Raw genomic sequence first — 19,488 nt, forward strand, 5'->3', positions numbered from 1 at the left:
AGTGGAGAGGAGTTTGAAAGGAAAAATGGAAGAGGAAAGTAATATGAAGAAAATAAGGAAGTGACTTTCCAAAAAGGTATCAATGATATTAATAGGATGGGAACCTTTTAAAGGGTCATAATTATGAACAGTTGTGAATCTTCAAAAATATTTTAATTATAAAGTATTGGGACCTTTCCAAAGGATTTTAGTTATGAAGTGTTGTGACTTTTCGAAAGGATTATAACTATGAAGTGTTGTGACTTTTCAAAGGATTTGTATTATGAAAGGTTGTGACTCTTGGAAAAGAATAAACAAAAAAGTATATTATTTTCCTTTCCTTATAATTATAAAGTGAAGATTTTAGAAAGTAAATATAGAGTTGAGATAATATAGAAGGAATAATTCATTAAGGGGCCAATTAAGGATAGAGCCACATGGAACAAGAAAAGAAGAAGGTAAGAAAGGTATGTTTATGGATTATATTTATTTAATTATGTTTATGACTTTACTTATATTAATGAATAATATTTGTGGATAATATTGTGTTAACCTATGGGATTAGCACCATGGATATTAATGTGAACTTGAAGCATGGAGCATGTGAGATATTAAGATCTCCATTGTTTGCCATGTCTGAGAATCGATATCAAAGCATGGAGCATGGAGATATTAAGATCTCCATTGTCTGCCATGGCTGATATTTGATGTGTCAGAATATTCTAATGTTGTCACACATATGCATGTGTCATTGGTCTTGGATAGAGGATTCCCATCCAAGAAGAATCTTAAGGGGTGCGCTCTTGGGATGACGGTGAGGTAGCTATGAGCTAAGAAGCCCAATCTGTAGACATCCTTAAGATTGGGATTAACTTAGAGGTTAGAATAATATAGTTAGTTTTATTATTGTTGTGATTCTAACTTTTATTTTTTAGGTATTACTTGTCCCTAACCAACCAATTAATGGGGACATTACAATAACACTCTATACTATTGTCAAAGGTCTTACCAATATGGTTTGACATTAATGAAAACATAAAAATTATTACAATTGTAGTTTCCAATAATCTCCCTCTTTTGCATTGATGGAAACACCTTTTGTACCATGCAATGAAAAAATATTTCTCATGAGATTTACTATCAACTCCCTCTTTGACCTATAAAAAATATTCATTAATATCCTTAGTTTCATTTTAATTCTAATCCATGTAATTTGAGATGCACTCTATCAACTTTGTGTCTTCTTTACACTTCTCCTTCTATGATATGGATTTTGATTCTTCACTCTGTCTCCAACTATTATAAAAACTATATTACATGCAACTTCTTCCTCTTGATTTTCAACTTGTAATTGGATGGTAACTATCATAATTTAATCTCTCTCTTTGACAATAATGCCAAAGACATCATCCACTTGTACACATCATGTACACATCATGTACACATCTCTTCTTGTCACTTTTTTTATAGACTTATTTATGAAATATCACTCTCTCTTTCTTCTTATAGTTTTAACTTTATCTTCTCATACAACTATCCATCTTTTCATAGCTTTAGAAAGCTCCTAAACTGTGACCTCTACATCAATCTATAAGATATTGTGATCATAATTAATAATTGATGCAATGCTGCATCTCTTCTTAGTTTGATTTAGATAGGGGAATGAACCCTAACTTACCTCTTAGATACAAAAATGCTTGCTTAGGTAATGCCTTAGTGAATATATCATCTATCTGTTCCTTTATATTCACATATCTCTGTCTCACTTCTTTGTCTTGCACTAATTCCCTCAAGTAATGATACTTAATCAAAATATGCTTGGTATTTGTATGCATCAAAATAATCTTAGATATGTTTATAGCACTTGTGTTATCACAATATATCACCATAGGTTTAGTAATTTCCTCCTTCATTTCTTCCAACAATTTCTTGATCCACACAATGTTTGAACAATTAACTGATGCATCAATAGACTCAACTTTTGTTGTGGATTGAAAAATATAGTTTTATTTCTTAGTTGTTTATGAAATCAACATATTTCCTAGAAATAAAGTGCCTCCCAATGTTTCCATCCCAATCAACATCTATGTACACTTTCAACTCAAACTTTTCATTATTCTTGTACCATAAATCATGATTTTCTATTCCTTTTAGATATCTAGGTATGATTTCTACATCAATCATGTGATTCTCCTTAGGATTAGTAGAAAACATTGCAATAATACCAACAACTAATGCAATTCTAGGTCTACTATGAACAACATATTACAATTTACCAGTAATTAATTTGTACAATGTTTGATTTACTTTAATAGACTTTTCACTCTTTAAAGTTTATGTCCAGTAGCCATATGTGTTCCAACCGGTCTTGAATCTTCCATTCCAAAGCTCTTTAATATCTCCTTTATATACTTTGATTGTGTAATATATATACCTCCTTTCATTTGATAGACTTGCAAACCAACAAAGAATTTAATCTCTCCTAACATTGACATCTCAAATTATTTCTTCATCTCATTAAAAAATTATTACATAATATATCATATCCTCTAAATATGATATCATCAAAAAATATCTCGACTAACAATATCTTACTCTCGAATTCACTCTTCAAATATAGATTTCTATTATCATTAGTTCTTGCAAAACCAAATTTCATCAAATATGTATTTAACCTTTCATACTAGCTCCAAGGGCTTGTTTCAAATCATACACTTCTTTTTACAAACTACATACCATGTTCCTCTTGCTAGGGTTGATAAATCATTTAGGTTGTTCCATGTAGAATTCTTCTTCCAAGATTCCATTTAGAAATGCAGATTTGACATCCATTTGATATACCTTTAATCCTCTATAAGAAATAAATTCAAGTAATGTTATTACACCTTCTAACCTTGCAATTGGGGAAAATGTCTCTCCATAGTCAATTCCTTCCTCTTGTGCATCTCTTACAAACTAATCTTGCTTTTTTTTTCTCGTGACTTCACCTTTCTCATTCAACTTATTTCTAAATATCCACTTGGTTCCAATTGCATTCTTATCCTTTGGCCTTGGTACCAATATCCATGTCTTGTTCCTCTCTATTTGTAAATTTCCTCATTCATTTCTTTAATCCAATCTTCATTCTCTAATGTCTCTTTGACTATTCTTGGCTCAAACTCACATAGTAAATATGTATCCTTCTTAAAAAAATTTCTTCTTGTGACTTTTGAAAATTTGTCCCCAATGATTTGATCTAGTGTGTGGTCCCTTATCACATATTTTCTTCTTTGCTTCTTCTACTCCTGACCTCCTTATTCTATTTTTTTTCTCCTTAGCCTTTTGAGTGATAGCTCTTGTGCTTGCTCTAGTGGTTGGTACTGTTGGCTTTGCTGAACTAGCTTTTGTAACCTTCTTAGCTTTAACCACAAGTTGTGCCTTGGCCTTTCTTTTCTTATACTTGACATGTACTAGTGCTTCTTGGCATCCTGTTCATCAACACCCTCTTCTTTTTCTTTATCCTCACCCATGCCTTGGGTTAATGCAAGAGGTTATTTAGTTTGTTCCTATGTTTCCTCTTCATCCTCTTCACCACCTTCCTCTTCTTCTTCTTCAATACCTTCATCAAAATTTTCCTTTAATTTCTTCACCAATTTGTCTTTCTTCTTCAGTGTGGAGGCTATCTTTAACTCAATTTCTACTTTGGACTTCATCACATCATAATTTCCAAATATTTTTTTGTTTTATAAATTTATTCAACAAGAAATGCAGTGATGGTAGCTGAGGCTTCATCAACATTAATCTATTTTCTTCTTTGCTTCTTCTACTCCTAACCTCCTTGTTCTATTTTTTTTTTTTTTCTCCTTAGCCTTTTGAGTGATAGCTCTTGTGCTTGCTCTAGTGGTTGGTACTGTTGGCTTTGTTGAACTAGATTTTGCAACCTTCTTAGCTTTAACCACAGGTTGTGCCTTGGCCTTTCTTTTCTTAGACTCGACATGTACTTGTGCTTCTTGGCTTCCTATTCATCAACACCCTCTTCTTTTTCTTTATCCTCACCCATGCCTTGGTTTAATGCAAGAGGTTCTTTAGTTTGTTCCTATTTTTCCTCTTCATCCTCTTCATCACCTTCCTCTTCTTCTTCTTCTTCAATACCTTCATCAAATTTTTCCTTTAATTTCTTCACCAATTTGTGTATCTTCTTCAATGTGGAGGCTATCTTTAACTCAATTTCTACTCTAGACTTCATCACATCATAATTTCCAAATATTTTTGTTGTTTTATCAACTTCTTCAACAAGAAATGCAATGATGGTAGCTGAGGCTTCATCAACATTAATCTCATATCCTAATGGTCTTAGCCATCTTACCCTAGGTATGGCAGCTTGTACATAAGTATAATCAATATCAATAAGAAAGCATATGTCATTGTAATATTATTCAACTAAGGAAATAGGTATTCTCATCCTTTGCCACATAGACTTCTTAAAGTCTTCAAAATAGCTTGTCATGATATTTTCAAAGTTCTCACCCATCTACTCAATGTATTCATTTATCTGGGTAGCAACTATCCTATTTTTATTCCATCCTATTTTACCAAAAGACGGGAATGTGTTCTGTACATAGAAAAAATACAAATTATAATTGATCCAAATTTGCATTGAGCACTCTTTGTCTTCCTGACTACTCCTAATTTCTCCATTATTTGTTGCAATTGAAGTTAAGCTAGATCATAGGTATGATCTTTCTTCACAATTTTATATCCCACATCCACCACAATGTAGGGTACACTATTCAATCTACTTGATTGATAAAATTTGTGAGATATGACCCTAACTACAAAGTTTATTAGTGGATTAGTTATGGTATTTATTGTCATTCCACACTTATTCCACTTTACAACTACATTTTTCTCTATTGCCTCATTAGAGTCACTTTACAGAGTCTTTTTCTAATCTAGGGTTGGAAAACTAGTCACCCTATGGATTATTCTCTTCAAAATCTTTATTGGCCCTCCTTCCAACCATAGGAATCCATATTGAATTCTGTTCAAAACTATTCTTATCCAGTCAGTTTTGAAAATAGCGAGGAATTCTAGGGCACGTGTCAAACCCTTTCCTTCTATGATTTTGACCTCTTCTTTTAAGACATCATTTTCACACAATCTATTGTATGCTTCCCTTAACTCCATATCACTAATTCTACATATCTTCTAGTTATAACATTTTCTAACATCTTGAGCCATAATAACTTTTGGGGGAATCATGCATAACATGCCTAATGGGTCTTGTTTATATGTAACATCTAGAATTACTCTAAAATTTGGCTATTTTACCTCATTACTTACTAATTACACATTCAACACTTCTTTTCCTTCTACATTTCTTGAGCTTGATACCATTATGACAAACTAGGGTTTCTACCAATGCAAATTGCATAGCTTAGCTTGTGAATAAATATCTTTGAGATTTAAAGAATGTGAGTGAGATTGTCACTGTGATCTTTGTAGTCACTTCAAAAAAAAATTTGAATCACCTTCTACACCTTTAGCTCTTGCTTGAATTTGAAAAGATGAAAAAATGGAAAAAAAATGACCATATACCCTTCAAAAACCTTGCATTTAATGCTTAGTTCTTGTACAACTATAAACTTGGCATCAACATGATTTTAGATTCACTTGGCATCTATATGTATTTTCATCACTCCACAACTACTACAAACTTGGCATCAACTAGCTAGCTTGGCAACTCGACACTAACTAGTGTTCCACTTGACATCCATTGAAAACTTTTCATACTCGATAACAACATGAAAACTAAAAGATTTAACTTTGAATTTTCTACAACTTCTTGCATCTTCATTCATGCTAATGTAATCTTTTTAGTAGTTACTTCTTTTAAAACTGATGTATGATACAACACTTTAAGTATCAATCCCACATACCTCATGTTTTCTTAGTTTGATGAGGTGTGACTACTTGACCCATTGGGTGAAGTGATCCCTTCTCCATTTGATGTACTACAACCATATTTCTTCTTCCATGTCTTATTCATCTCATTCTTGATGTGTTCAACATCTACCTTACCTTTTCCTTTATCAAATTCACAACTTGGTGCCTTGGACCTAGTTGGACAATGCTTGCTAATATGACCAGTCTTCAAATAGCTAAAGCATGTGGTTTGACTCAACCACCTCTTGTACTTACAACTGTAATGAGTCATAATACAATTCTTAGGTACATGTCCATATTCTTGACAATAATGACAACTATATCTTGCATTGCAATCCCAATTATGAGAGTTTCCATAGCTTATTACTTTTGTTTGCTTGTTTGATGACCATGTGGGCTTGGATTTACATTCAAAGGCTCTATGTCCATACTTTTGATACTTGTAGCAATATCCTTCAAATTTTGGTGTATGTACAATTCTGGCTCTGCATTCATGTGCTTGATGACCTTGTTTATTGTACTTATGACAATGGACCATATTCTTAGGCTTAGCATTCTGATTTGTATTCTTGTTCTTGCACATATTTTTAGTATGCTTTTTCTTACCACAATTATGACAAGTAGGTTTGGAATTCTTACCTTTGTTGTTCCTTTATTCAACATCTTTGGGTGATTATCCTTCTTCAGTGCTTCTATAGCCCAGTCTTGATGTATCTCTATTGGATCTAGGGGATTTCAATAATTGCTCAAAATACGTGATGGATTCATTTGGCTTGTTGAAACTTTTAGCAAATTCATTTTCTCTTTTTAGGTCATTTTGTAACTTCAATGTGGTTATCTCAATGTCCTTGACATTCAACTCATGATGAGCATTCATGATTTGGCTCAAGGTATCCAATTGCATGTTTGAGATCCTAGATAGCTCTATTAACTTCTCTTCCAATTTGTTTTCCAACATTCTTTTATCTTCTTCAATCATGGCCTTGTCTTCTATGGCTTTCATCTCTTGTTCAGTCACCTCACATAGTAGTATAGCCTATGATTCTTGCTCCAACTTGAGATTTCTGATTTTTTCAACTTGTGTTCTATTCTTTTTCATTAGATCTATAATTGTTGCATCAAATTCACTAGAGTTACCATCTGAAAATAGCTTTATGGTGTCAATCTCTTTGTATTGTGTGTCATTTTCTACTACAACAATCTCTTTCCTTCTCTTCAAGGAACCCTTCAAGGCATCTCTAACTTTATTTAGTTGATGCATCTCAATCTCCTAGTTCTTAGTGGTCTTTCCCAATTTGTAGACTTCCATTTCAATATCTTTCCTCTAAGTTACAAAGCTTCTCATTCTGAGAACTAGGCTCTAATACCAATTGTTGGAATTACAAGTGGGAAAGGTAAACTATTGAGAGGGGGGGGGGAATTAGAAGTTTAAACTTGTCACTAGTCATACATCACATGTATTAATATACTAAAAAAACAAGTAAAGTAAATGCATCTAAAATATGTAAGCAATTAAACACACACACTTGACACCAGATTTGATTACCCAGAAACCCTCCAAATGAGAAGGTAAAACTGAGGTGGGGATGACACCCAAAAATTTTCACTATTGTAGGAATAAAGTGTATCCAGTTAAGGTTACAATGGTTTGACCATGAAACATGATCTACCCTATGAAACGCCTGCCCTATTAAAGGCTTATAAATACTGTTATCTCCCACCTTGTTAGAGCATTTCAACACCGTATTAGAAGTGTGCTTGGCTAAAGGACTTATGATCACTCACTTGGAATGTCACCCTATTAAAGGATTTGATAAGGCTTGTTAGGAGCACCTTTCTTAGGAGATTTAACTAAAACCACTTGTCAAAATTTCTTAGTATAGATCTTGTGGTTGGCACTTGCTTACCTAATAACATATCACCCCTGTCCAATCTCTAATGAATCCTTTTATGATCTAATGTAACAATATTGAATCCTCTATCCTATGTTCTTCACTTAACTGATTCTACATTTCTTTCTCACTGATAAGTCACCTTGAATGCTCTGCAAACTATCTTGTTTGCACTTTCAATCATTCATCCCTTCACAATGCTCTTAACTCTCTCATCTCTCATAAAATGTTTAGGGATTTCTCCTCCTTCAGAATACTTAGGTGGATTAGGATTAGGTATGAATCTATGGCAAAGATTCATCTATTTTGTTGCTTAAACCTTCCCATTTTCTGATTGGCTACATATAATTACATAGGGATCTACATGTAGATTCATCCTTATCTTTAAAGAATCAAAATCTAACCTTATGTTGGCTGAAAAATGGTTTACATAGTTTTTTGTGCCATAAGAAATAAATATGTCCAATCTGTGTTGCTTAACATATGTAGTTAGTGATGTTTGACATACAGTGTAATTCTACTTCTAGCTGGGCACTTGAACTACTTAGCATCTATTGTTCACTCAGCACTTGAATTTCTTAACATGGTCCATCTGCTCGACATTTGAGTGATTCAGCACTCATTGCAACTTGACATGGTCTTGTATTTGCATATTATACTCAACATGGATTACTAGTTTGGCATGAACTAAGTAAATGTCTTAAGTGTGTTGACACTCAATTGTCAAAACCAATCTGAGATCTAGAGCAACATGATTTATTACCTTTTACTTTGTAGTCTATATTATCTTAGTTGTCTATATTGTCTCTCCTTCCTTGTAATATTTTATTTTTCCTTTCCTCCTCATCTCTATTTAGACATATTGCATCAATATGACCAAATTTTTACATGTAAAATATATTATAGGAATTTTACCTTTGTATTTTCCTTTTCTTCTTGGTAACCTTCTTTCCAATAATGATTTTTGATCATTAGGATAATCATATGAGTCAATATCACTATCCACCTTCATACTCTTTGAAATTTTCTTTCTTTTAGATCCATCAAGGGTTAATTGAGACTTGAAAGCACATTCAATAGTAGAAAGTTTATAATTATTAAAATTTGACAATTGAAATGGATTGAGTCTACTATTTAGACTATCCAAGGTCAAATCATCACTAGGTTTACATCTCAGTTCTTGACTTGAAAACAATCTAATTGCATAGATAGCAAGTAATCCATAATACCATGCTAATCACAATTTCACTGGATATCTTTACTCCAACTTCTCTAATTGCATTAACCACCTCTTTGATTCAGCCACAATACTATGCAACAATTTCTCCTTCTTTCATTCTCATGTCATCAAACTTACCTCTCAAGCTTTCTTCTTTAGCCCTTAACACATTTTTGTCTCCACTATGAATTTTTGCCCACTTATCGCACATTTTCTTTGTAGTAGTACACTCCTTTACATCATCAATCTCAACATAACTCAAGGAAGGTGCTAGATCTATCATCATTTGATAGTGGTTCTGCTTCTCTTTGATTTTCTCAATAGTAATAGGTCTAGGAACTTCAATGTATTCATTGTCCAAGTAGTATAGTGAAGAATCCCCAACTCTAGATTGATGCAATCTGATCAAGCATTGCAATGTTGGGAAGCTCTCTTTGTTCATCTTAGGTACCTCTATCTTGTACACCTTAATCTTTAGCTTAAGTCCCTTCAAATTTATCCTTGCAAGCACCAAATCTTTGACACTAATAGTTAGAATGATAGAATAAATGAGAGAGGGTGAGGGTGAATTAGTTATCCTTAGGTCTAGATTTACCAATTCAACTTTTAACAACTTCAATTTTTTTTTTCAAACTCATAAACCCACTCAGCCAATATAGAAATTGATCAGTAAACCAACTTATTCATCACATCACTAGCTCCTTATTTAGTATATGGTGAATAATAGAAATAATAAATAATAAATAACATGCATCATAAAAAATACATTCATGTATGACACTAGAATTTAATGTAGAAACCCAATCTAAGAAAAATCACCAAGTAACATGCTACCACTTTTCACTCTTCTAAAGTGAGCTTGGTTAAGAGCCAACCTTGTTAAAGGTTACAAAAAATACATAGTTAGGTATGATCCTATTAAATGATTTAATCATTGTGTTAGAAGTAGCTTGGCTAGAGGTATTTAGATCATTCCATTAGAATTTCATCTTGAATTAAGGATTTACAATATGACTCTTAAGTCAGACTTGATTAAAGGATTTTATTGCCACAATGGTTAGAAAGTAACAACTAGGTTTCATCTAATAAAATATAACTTAGTTTGCAAATTTGGATCTCCATTCGGCTCATTCCTAGTTCATTGACTAGACTTCATCATATACTCCATCTCTAATTTTCTTGGAAACCCTTTAAGCAATCACATTTCACCAAATTCTCACTTTTCCTCTTTTATTCACTTCTTCATAGATTCTCCACAAATTTCCCAATCAACAACCATTAAACATCTAATGTGCCTTCTTAAATAGGCAACTTTGATCTTTTGATGCTTAAACATCACCATAGATCTTAGGGTTTGATTAGATTCATTGAATCTTTCCAGCATTTTGTCCTTCTTCTCCTTTCTTGAAATTTTTTGAAACTTCTCTTTAAACCATCACCATAGATCACTTAACAAAATTAATTTGTGCATTAAATGCACTATCTCATCAATCCTTATAATTTATACATTTTTCCCAATTCGTAAATTCAACTATTTTAGCCTCAAATCTTGATTCTTTCATAATCTTTTATTTTGTTGACACTCAATAATCATTATGTTCTTCTACTCAATCATCACTGGATTGCTATGTCTCTACCATTCTATCTCACTTGGCTTATACTAGCTCACTTGGCCTTTACTATGGGGAGTCACTACTTTGAATATCTCTTCATCTTTCTCATCCATAACTATCACTCGACTAATACTATTTTCTTGACTATCTCTTAACTTCCTAAATATTTTGCTTCAACTTCTTCATTGACCTTATAAATTTTCACTCGATCAATATTAGTGTTTTAATAAACTTCTTTTCTTTCATCAAGCATCTCTTCTATACTTCTACATTTCATCCATAGACAAATGGTTAAACTAAAGTTGTAAATGGAAGTTTAGGTAACTTATTAAGGTGTTTAACTAGAGAAAAACCTACTAATTGGGACTTGGTCTTAGAACAAGTAGAATTTGTATTTAATAGTTTAGTGAACATAAGTACTTAGATGACAAATTTTGAGATTGTGAATAGAATGCACCCCAAAGGAATTATAGAGTTGAGGAACTTGAATACTAAATGTAGTGATCAAACAACACATTATTTTGTCAAAATAAAATAAAATCAAGTGCCCATTATGAGTCCATCATACTTACTCCGCATTAGTCAACAACTTTACTAGTCCACCTTGTTAACTCTTCTTCTCAAATCCTCTTCATCAATCAATAGATATAAAACCCTACAATATTAGAAAATGTCTTACTAGTAAGTTTGACATCAATGAAAACATAGCAATTATTCCAATTGTAGTTTCCAATACACTTCTTTCAATTTTGGGGGGTGTTGACCCTATGAAGAGGGTGGTTTACATCCTTTATGACTTCTGGTGTCCATTTTTTCATTGGTTTTGTGTGGAGTTAGATCTCACAAGTTGAGTTGGTCTAGTTCAATCAGCTAGAAGGTTGCAGACAAACCTTCACGGGTGTCTAGTTCATAGCTTTAACTCTAAAAGATGGAGTATGGGATAGGTTTTCACCATCAAAAGAACATGCATGATAGTCCTTTTCATGTTCTTGGGTGATTTTAAGGGGTAATTTTTGCCTCTAGATATTCACAAGGATTCATCACCCATCCTCAGGATGAGTGTGTTGCATCATTAACAACAAGTTGATTGGTATTTTGATTTCAAATGGCTGTGACATGTAAAGTTAGATCATTTATTGGTCCCGTGTGTCACATGGGTGAATAGTGAATAGTGGTCTTGTTAGTGGCATAAGGAAAAATCAATATTATAAGCCATGTCACCAGAGTTACTATCTAGGTGATGTGATTTGGTCGATAAAGAATAAGTAATTTATACTTTTCTAGTTTGAAACTATCTATTTTTTACTCACAAGTTAGAATATTTTTGGTTTTCAAGGTTTGGGGATTTGGTCTTGCATGACCACTTAGAGGTAGTTTTCATGCTTCCAAGGTATTAATTTTGGATACCATATTTTTTCTTTAACTAGAAGTTACTTGTTTTATCTTTTGGGTTTTATGTTCCCTCCCATATAGCATATTTGTCTCCAAGAAAAGAAAAAGAGGGTACAAGGCCCTAGGAACCATAAATCATAAGCCTAGTAAAAATAAGGTATTTCAGAAGGATCATGGTATTAATGAAAAGGAAAACCTTAGAGGTGCTAATAGATACTGGATTTGGAGGATCAGTAAAATTGTTTGGGTATTGGGGTAGGACAAGAACCCATGTAAATTATAGAAGGTGGTTATTTCCTTGTAAAATAAACATCTTTAAGAAAAGACAGGAAGACAATTCTCCAAGGGTTCTAGGATAACCAAGTCCTGATATCCTAATCATGGAAGCATAAATTTCTAACATAGGATGAAAGGTGTCCAAGAAAGGGAAGTCAAGGAAGTAATGAGTTAACCAACAGAAGGGTGCTAATTGTTCAGAATCCCATAATAGGGAGTCCAATATATTTATATTTCGGGATTGATGAGGCTTCCCCTTCTATGTCTGATGCATCTTGTATTGTGACATAGAAGGATACATGAGAAGGACCCTCCTACAAGAAATATTTTTACCAATGAGGTTTCTTTTTGGTTTGATTCAATACCTACTTAGAAGGAGATTTACTTGCTTTTAGAAGCACCACAACTCTACAAGGTAAGGTTCTGAGTCTAAGATTTCTTCTTCCCTATGATCCGATTGGGTGAACTTACACTCTATGGTAGTTTAAAATCAAAGTTTTGAGATCATAAGTCTTGGAACTTAAGTCCTTTTACCACATGGTTGAATGTTATGGGATTCCTTTCAAACTTGACCATCCATTGTCATTGTTGGTTGATAGAATTATTAATGATGTGATGGGTAGATAATGATGGTAGATAAATTCTATTTTCCACTATGCATTTTCCTTCATACCAAACACTTTTAAGGTTGTTAAAGAAGTGGAGTGATCTTATCAATCAATGGTATCTTGAGGAGATAACTAACATAGATTTGACAAAAAAAAGTGTGTAAAGATCATCCTTTAAGACCATATTTTTCTCAGGAATTCCCCTCTTTCCCCTCTGCACTTCTTTTTGCCCCTTTCATGGCTATGATGCGACTTATTTTATTTTTTAAATTTTTGTATGTGAAGATAGCAATAGATTATGTTAATAAAGGTGGTAAGTGAGTTAGTTAGGGATGGAAGTTATTTTCCTACCTAAATTGTAAATACCTGCCTATAAATAAGAGAAATACCAACTATCTAGTGTTGATAAAGTTGATGACTTTATTGTCCATACTATTTTAATGCCTTACTTCATAAATGAAAGAAATATCATCTTTTTATGAAATATCTTTTGTTACCTAGTGATTGCTAGTATCTGTAAGTCATGTTTTGAGTAAAGGGATCTTGGAGCACTTGCTATGGGATTCATTTATCTTCAAAAATAATGAGATCTTTCTATTTTTTTCTACTATCTTCCTTGTCTTAGATAAAACTAAATGACTTTTCTTACTTTGGTATGATTTTCATTTTCAACTCTTAAATGTGTTAGATTGATTGATCGAGCATATTTTTAAGTTGTCCTAGCATTCAAGCATGTATTGTTCATAATAATAGTAAAAAACTAAACTATAGGTTGATTAAGTTTCTAACTTTGTAGGCTCTTTAATTTATGTTATTTATTATTCTTATTTTCCCTAGTTCCATCCTAAAATATTTGTCCAACTCTATTCAAGTGATCGATTGCCTAACCAAGCATAGAGGGAAATGATGAAGCTTTATCCCACCTTATTAAAAATTAGTCACTTCCTCATCCAACTTTTCCTATTCTTGCATGACCAAGACCCAGTCTACTTGGGAATGGAAAGTTTTTGTTTCCCATTCTTTATGGTAATATTGGACAAACATTCGAGTCTAGTGATAATTTTTACGCTGTTGGATGACATGAAACAAACTCATGTCAACGAATACCTTAAAAAACAATGAGATCTTTCTATTTTTTTCTATTATCTTCCTTGGCTTGGATAAAACTAAATGATTTTTCTTACTCTAGTACTAGTTTCATTTGAAACATTTATATGTGTTAGATCGATTGATCAAGCATAAATTTAAGTTATCCTAATAGTCAAGCATGTATTGTTGATAATAATAGTGCAAAATCAAACTATAGGCAGATTAAATTTCTAACTTTGTAGGCTCTTTAATTTTATTATTTATTTTCCTTATTTGCCCAACTTTATTTTAATGATCCATTTCTTAACCAATCATAGAGGGAATTAGTCATCTCATCATCTAAGTTTTCCTATTCTTGCATGAATGAGACTAAGTCTATAGGGAGCTTAGGAGTGACAAGTTTTTTCTTCCCATTCTTTTAGGAAAAGTTAGCTAAACATTCCAGTCTTGTGATAATTTTTATCCTGTTAGATGATGCAAAACATAAGTCACATCAATAAGTCTAAACACCAAGACATATTCTATAACATCTCCCTCCTTTGGGGTCTCTAGGAACTCCCTTTTTCCTACCACTAGTACACATGGCCCTTCATGACTAAGAAATTTTTATTTTAAAAATGGTGACATATTATAGGTGACTACCTTCTTTTTGATTGCATAGTTGTTTAATAACAACCCACTGTTCTTGGACTTGCTATAAAATTGTTGATTCCTTCTCAAAATTAGGTGACATGCATCTATGTGGATGTTTTCATAGCAAATTATATCCTTATAGGATCCTATATGAAAATTTGTTCATGATTTCTCATTGACTAAAACTTGTTGCCCCTCACTTAGCCAAACACCTTAGAGGGACTCACATAATTAATTATTTTGAAATTTATCTTTTATACCATTTCAAAAGACACAATAATATAACTTCATAGTGACAAAAAAAATCTTTTTTGATTTCATAATTCACACTGATAATTGTTTCCATTAACTAATATTGCAAAGATTCAAATGATAAAGAAATGAAAACTAGACTCATTCAACTTCAGTTGTATCATTCAAAATTAGCTTCAACACATCGTATCTTGCTAATAGATACTATATCTCATCTATATAAGGGTCCAATATATATGAAAATTAAATTTTAAGTCCCTTAGAAAAATTTACTTTCTTGGATAGATGATAAATCACCTAAACTAGAGGATGGAGGGTTGCCTATTGATGTATTGCTTTCCTCTTTCTTTGCCCAAACTTTCTTCATGTATCATTCCTTACTTTTTATGTTTTTCAATTTTTTTTCCTTTCTTATCTTCATTGTTGGGGTACCAACATCTATAATTGAATGCAAGATGTCCAAATTTGTGACATATATAACATACCTTGCTTATTTCTTTTCATGGTCCATAATTACCTCTTGGATTTCTTAGTGTACAAATCATTACCACATAACCAAAATTTTCATAAATAATATGCATAACATAAATATTTCCTTATCTTCTTAGGATTTATGTCAATTTTTTTAGTATCCTTGTTAGTGAAACTCTTAATCTACAATGTTCAAATTTGTATCCATAATGATTGCAAGTGTAGAAGTAACTTGCAAAGCTTCCTTCAAATGATTTGTTTCTAGATCTTGATTTGCATTCATATGTTTGATGTCCAAAATTTTGTAATTGTAGGAATTTTCATTGAATGATGCACCTCTTGGAATATTAACTAATCTTATTCTATACACGTTTGATGTCTGACCAAGGTATCCATAATTATAACAAGTAGGCTTAAATGGCTTTTTACCTTGCTTGTTGTTGGGCTCCTTAGGTTTTTGTGAAAGTTTCTTATCTCTATAATTGGATGATTTTCCAACTTTGAATTTGTTTCCATCGATATATAATAGGTCAGTTGTATCTTTATGTCTTCTTTGATTCTTCAGTTATTCATCATCCCTCTTCTTTCTTTCTTAAAACCTTATAAGTCTCTCATTGACTTCTTTTGCAACTTTCAAATTATTCTTCAATTGCTCAACCTCTTGCCTTAGATTTTAATTCTTAGAAAGGATCTACATATTCTCATCACCTATTTCACTCAAGTGCTCATTCAATGTGTGCTTCTCCTAATGTAGCCTTTGAATGATTGCATCCTTGTCTCTAATATTTTGTTTAGTATTTCTCTTCTTTGTCACAAGCGTTGTGTTGGAACTTTAAGATATTTTTATTCTCTCAAGTAATTCAATCATTCTCAGGGCTTGACTTTTATGTTTCCACTTCATTTTGGTAAATTATTCTTCTTTTGCAATGTTTCTTTCCAATAGATCTACAATAACAATATTAACTTCTTCTAAGTTTCTTCTACTTTCTGATTATTTTTTTATGTTGTCTAGACCTATCTATTGTTTTTCTAAAAGTTCCTTTTGTTTTGGGAAATGAGACCTTTATATTTCCTTTTAGATCTTGTATATATTCATTTGCTACTTCCAAATCCTCTTCCAATTGTATTTCTTTTCTATACCTTTCCATCTTCCCAAATCCACTCTTAAGTTAAAATTTCTTCTAGAGAACTAAGCTTTGATGCCAATTATTGGAAATATAAGCACTAAGTGAGGTAGTGGGGTTGAATCAATACTTAGAAACAATTCACCTTATCTAAATTTTATCATATATCATATTTTTTATTCATTAATTATTCAACCTTTTAACCATGTAGTAGTATAAACTTGTTTTCTTATTTGATAAAATAAAAAACAAAAAAACTATAAACCATAACAAAATCATGAATCCACACATAACTCCATGAATTTTTGTCTTGTAGAAACCCTTGGTTAGAGGAAAAAGTGTGGTGGAGATGGAAGCCACAACTCTTCACTTCAGTACAAATATTTTCTTGGTTAAGAGCTATAATCATCACATTCTAAGTGACTCGCCTTGTTAAAGTTGACTACTACATTATTATATGTATATAATAACCCTATCAGAGACTACTTTATTATGATATTTTACCCAATTATAGTGTTCACCTTGTTAAAGGATTTATGATTAGTCATGTTAAAGACTTTGATTTCTTCTAAGAACTACCCGGTTAAGGGATTTCACATACACTTGTTGAAACTATTAAGTATTTAAACAAGATACAAATGACCTATAAATGCTTTCTCCTAAATATGATCAGATCCCTTAAGCTTAATTTATGCTCTTAAAATCCTTATGTAGGCTCTATGTAATCATATCTACAGTCACACTTAGATTTTACAACAAACTCTTAACCTTTTATAAAGTCTCAAAAACTCTTTCTACATGCTTCTTCATCTCCTTTTAATCCTTCTTATCTTTGCTTTAAAAACCCAATTAGGGTTTTAGAATTATCCTTATCTTCCTTAGGAATCCATATCATTCTCAAACTTTCCAAATATTTTGACCATGTCAGATGCATCTTGATTATTCTATCATTCGTGAGGTGTGAAATAAATTTGTTATTATTTGTCAAAATCTTCCTTGAATTATTCAATAGATTTGATCACAAATCTCTATAAACTATTTTTTTAATGCACGCCACTATATGTAGATCATTTTCTCTTTCATCTATATTGAATGAATCTCAACATAATATGATCAATTCAATCATTCTTACAAATTTTTTTATCCTTTACTTATTTCTCTGATTGATGAATTGACTAGTTTACCTTTTCGCATCTTTTGTTTAGTGATAGCTAAAAACCATTCCTTTGTCACAATAAACTTGATTTGTTTAGTTCATTCATCAGTTGTCTTCACATGTTTGACATGTTAACCAATAGTGTGTAGTTTACCTATTTGTCTCCTTTCACTAATAGAGTATATCTGCTTACCTTTTTTATTTACTTATTTACCCCTTGGTCTAGATTCATAATAATGATTTCACATATACAATAATTTTCTAGCAATGACAACCATATCAACAAAGTCATCATTAATAGCCATAATATGATTTTCCAATTAACAATTAAAACTCATGAAATCTATCTTTTCACGTAGGCTTGTCTTAAAACTAGTAATATAATGGGATTCATTTTATTTTTTGGCCTTTGAATGACCAACCCATCAATCAAAATTATATGAAACTCTTTTGTATATTATTTCATCATTCTTCCTCCCTGCTTAAGACTTTGCATCTTCTTTAACATGCTTAATTCATAATCAATTGGAATGAATTGAATTTTTGTTTTACCTACTTTACTATGATTTATTATTCTTGTCTTCACCTCTTCTTCCTCTCTCAAGATACACCCATTTTTCATTAATTTGAGGCATGTTCTTTCAACATGGTCTTTCCAAATATCACTCTATCATGGTCTTTAATTCATTCAAATTTAAAATAATCTTCTGTAATATTTATATAATCCATTTAGACTTGAAACTTCATATTTTAATTAAATGTAGGGACAACAATCTTTGGTAATTTTTTGTTAGGAATAAAAATCCACATAACACAATTAAGAGGAGGGTAAGTCAATTTGTGTTATATTTATAAACTTTATACTTTTTAACCATATCACCAATGAGAAATTTTAAAATAAAATACATCGGTGGGGATTATACTCACAAGATTATACACTAGTATGAAAAATTCACTATTAGGATAATTGAACCCATTACGAGTCAACATAATACATCTATTACATCAATCCATATTAAAGAAACAATCCTTGTTAAAGGACACATCTCCTATTGAAATGTTCTTCAACCTTGTTAGAATTTGATGAGAACAAAAGACTCACTTCTTGATCACATTGCTCAAAGGTGAAGGTTAAATCCACCTTCAAGAACTTATTTCCCAAAAGAGAAGGTTAAATCCACCTTTAAGAATGAATTGACTAATGAAACATAAATTTCCTTTATAATTCCATTAAATTACATAAGTAATAATCATATATTCTACTCAAACCTCTATTAAAGCATCTAACCAACCTTTAACTCTTCTTTAATTTCTAGCATCAAGGCTCACATCTATATTCATAGATATTCCATACATTGCAATTAGGGAAACTTATTAGGAGTCTCCAAGTTAAGGGATTTCCCTTTAGCCCTATTGAGATCTTTACCATGTTATGATTGGCCTTGCAAGAAGACCTCAAACACTAGCCAAAGTGTTACCCTATTAAAAGATTTACATAAAATATTTGTATGGATCTACCCTATTAAGGGAGTTTCTTATTGTAACTACTAGGGAAAAACAACTAAGATGATCTATCAATCGCATTATTCTTTGCTAGTAAAGTTTCATTTAAGAAAATAAAATATCCTCACTTTTAGATACACAAATACTATGAACCACACAACTTGATGCACATTTTGGCACCACTGCACACACAATCTCTTCCATCCACACACACATTTTTAAATGAGAATGATATTTATTCATTGAATTATTAGGGTTTTTTTCAGTGCCTTAAATTTAAAATTGAAATTGAAATTTCCTCCTTAAAGGTCCACCAAACACAATCTAGTCATTCTCCAACCAACACTAGCATTAGG

The sequence above is a fragment of the Cupressus sempervirens genome, chromosome 5 (genome assembly GCF_028749045.1).
Source record: "Cupressus sempervirens isolate cs-2001-9-10 chromosome 5, ASM2874904v1, whole genome shotgun sequence".
Taxonomy (NCBI): domain Eukaryota; kingdom Viridiplantae; phylum Streptophyta; class Pinopsida; order Cupressales; family Cupressaceae; genus Cupressus; species Cupressus sempervirens.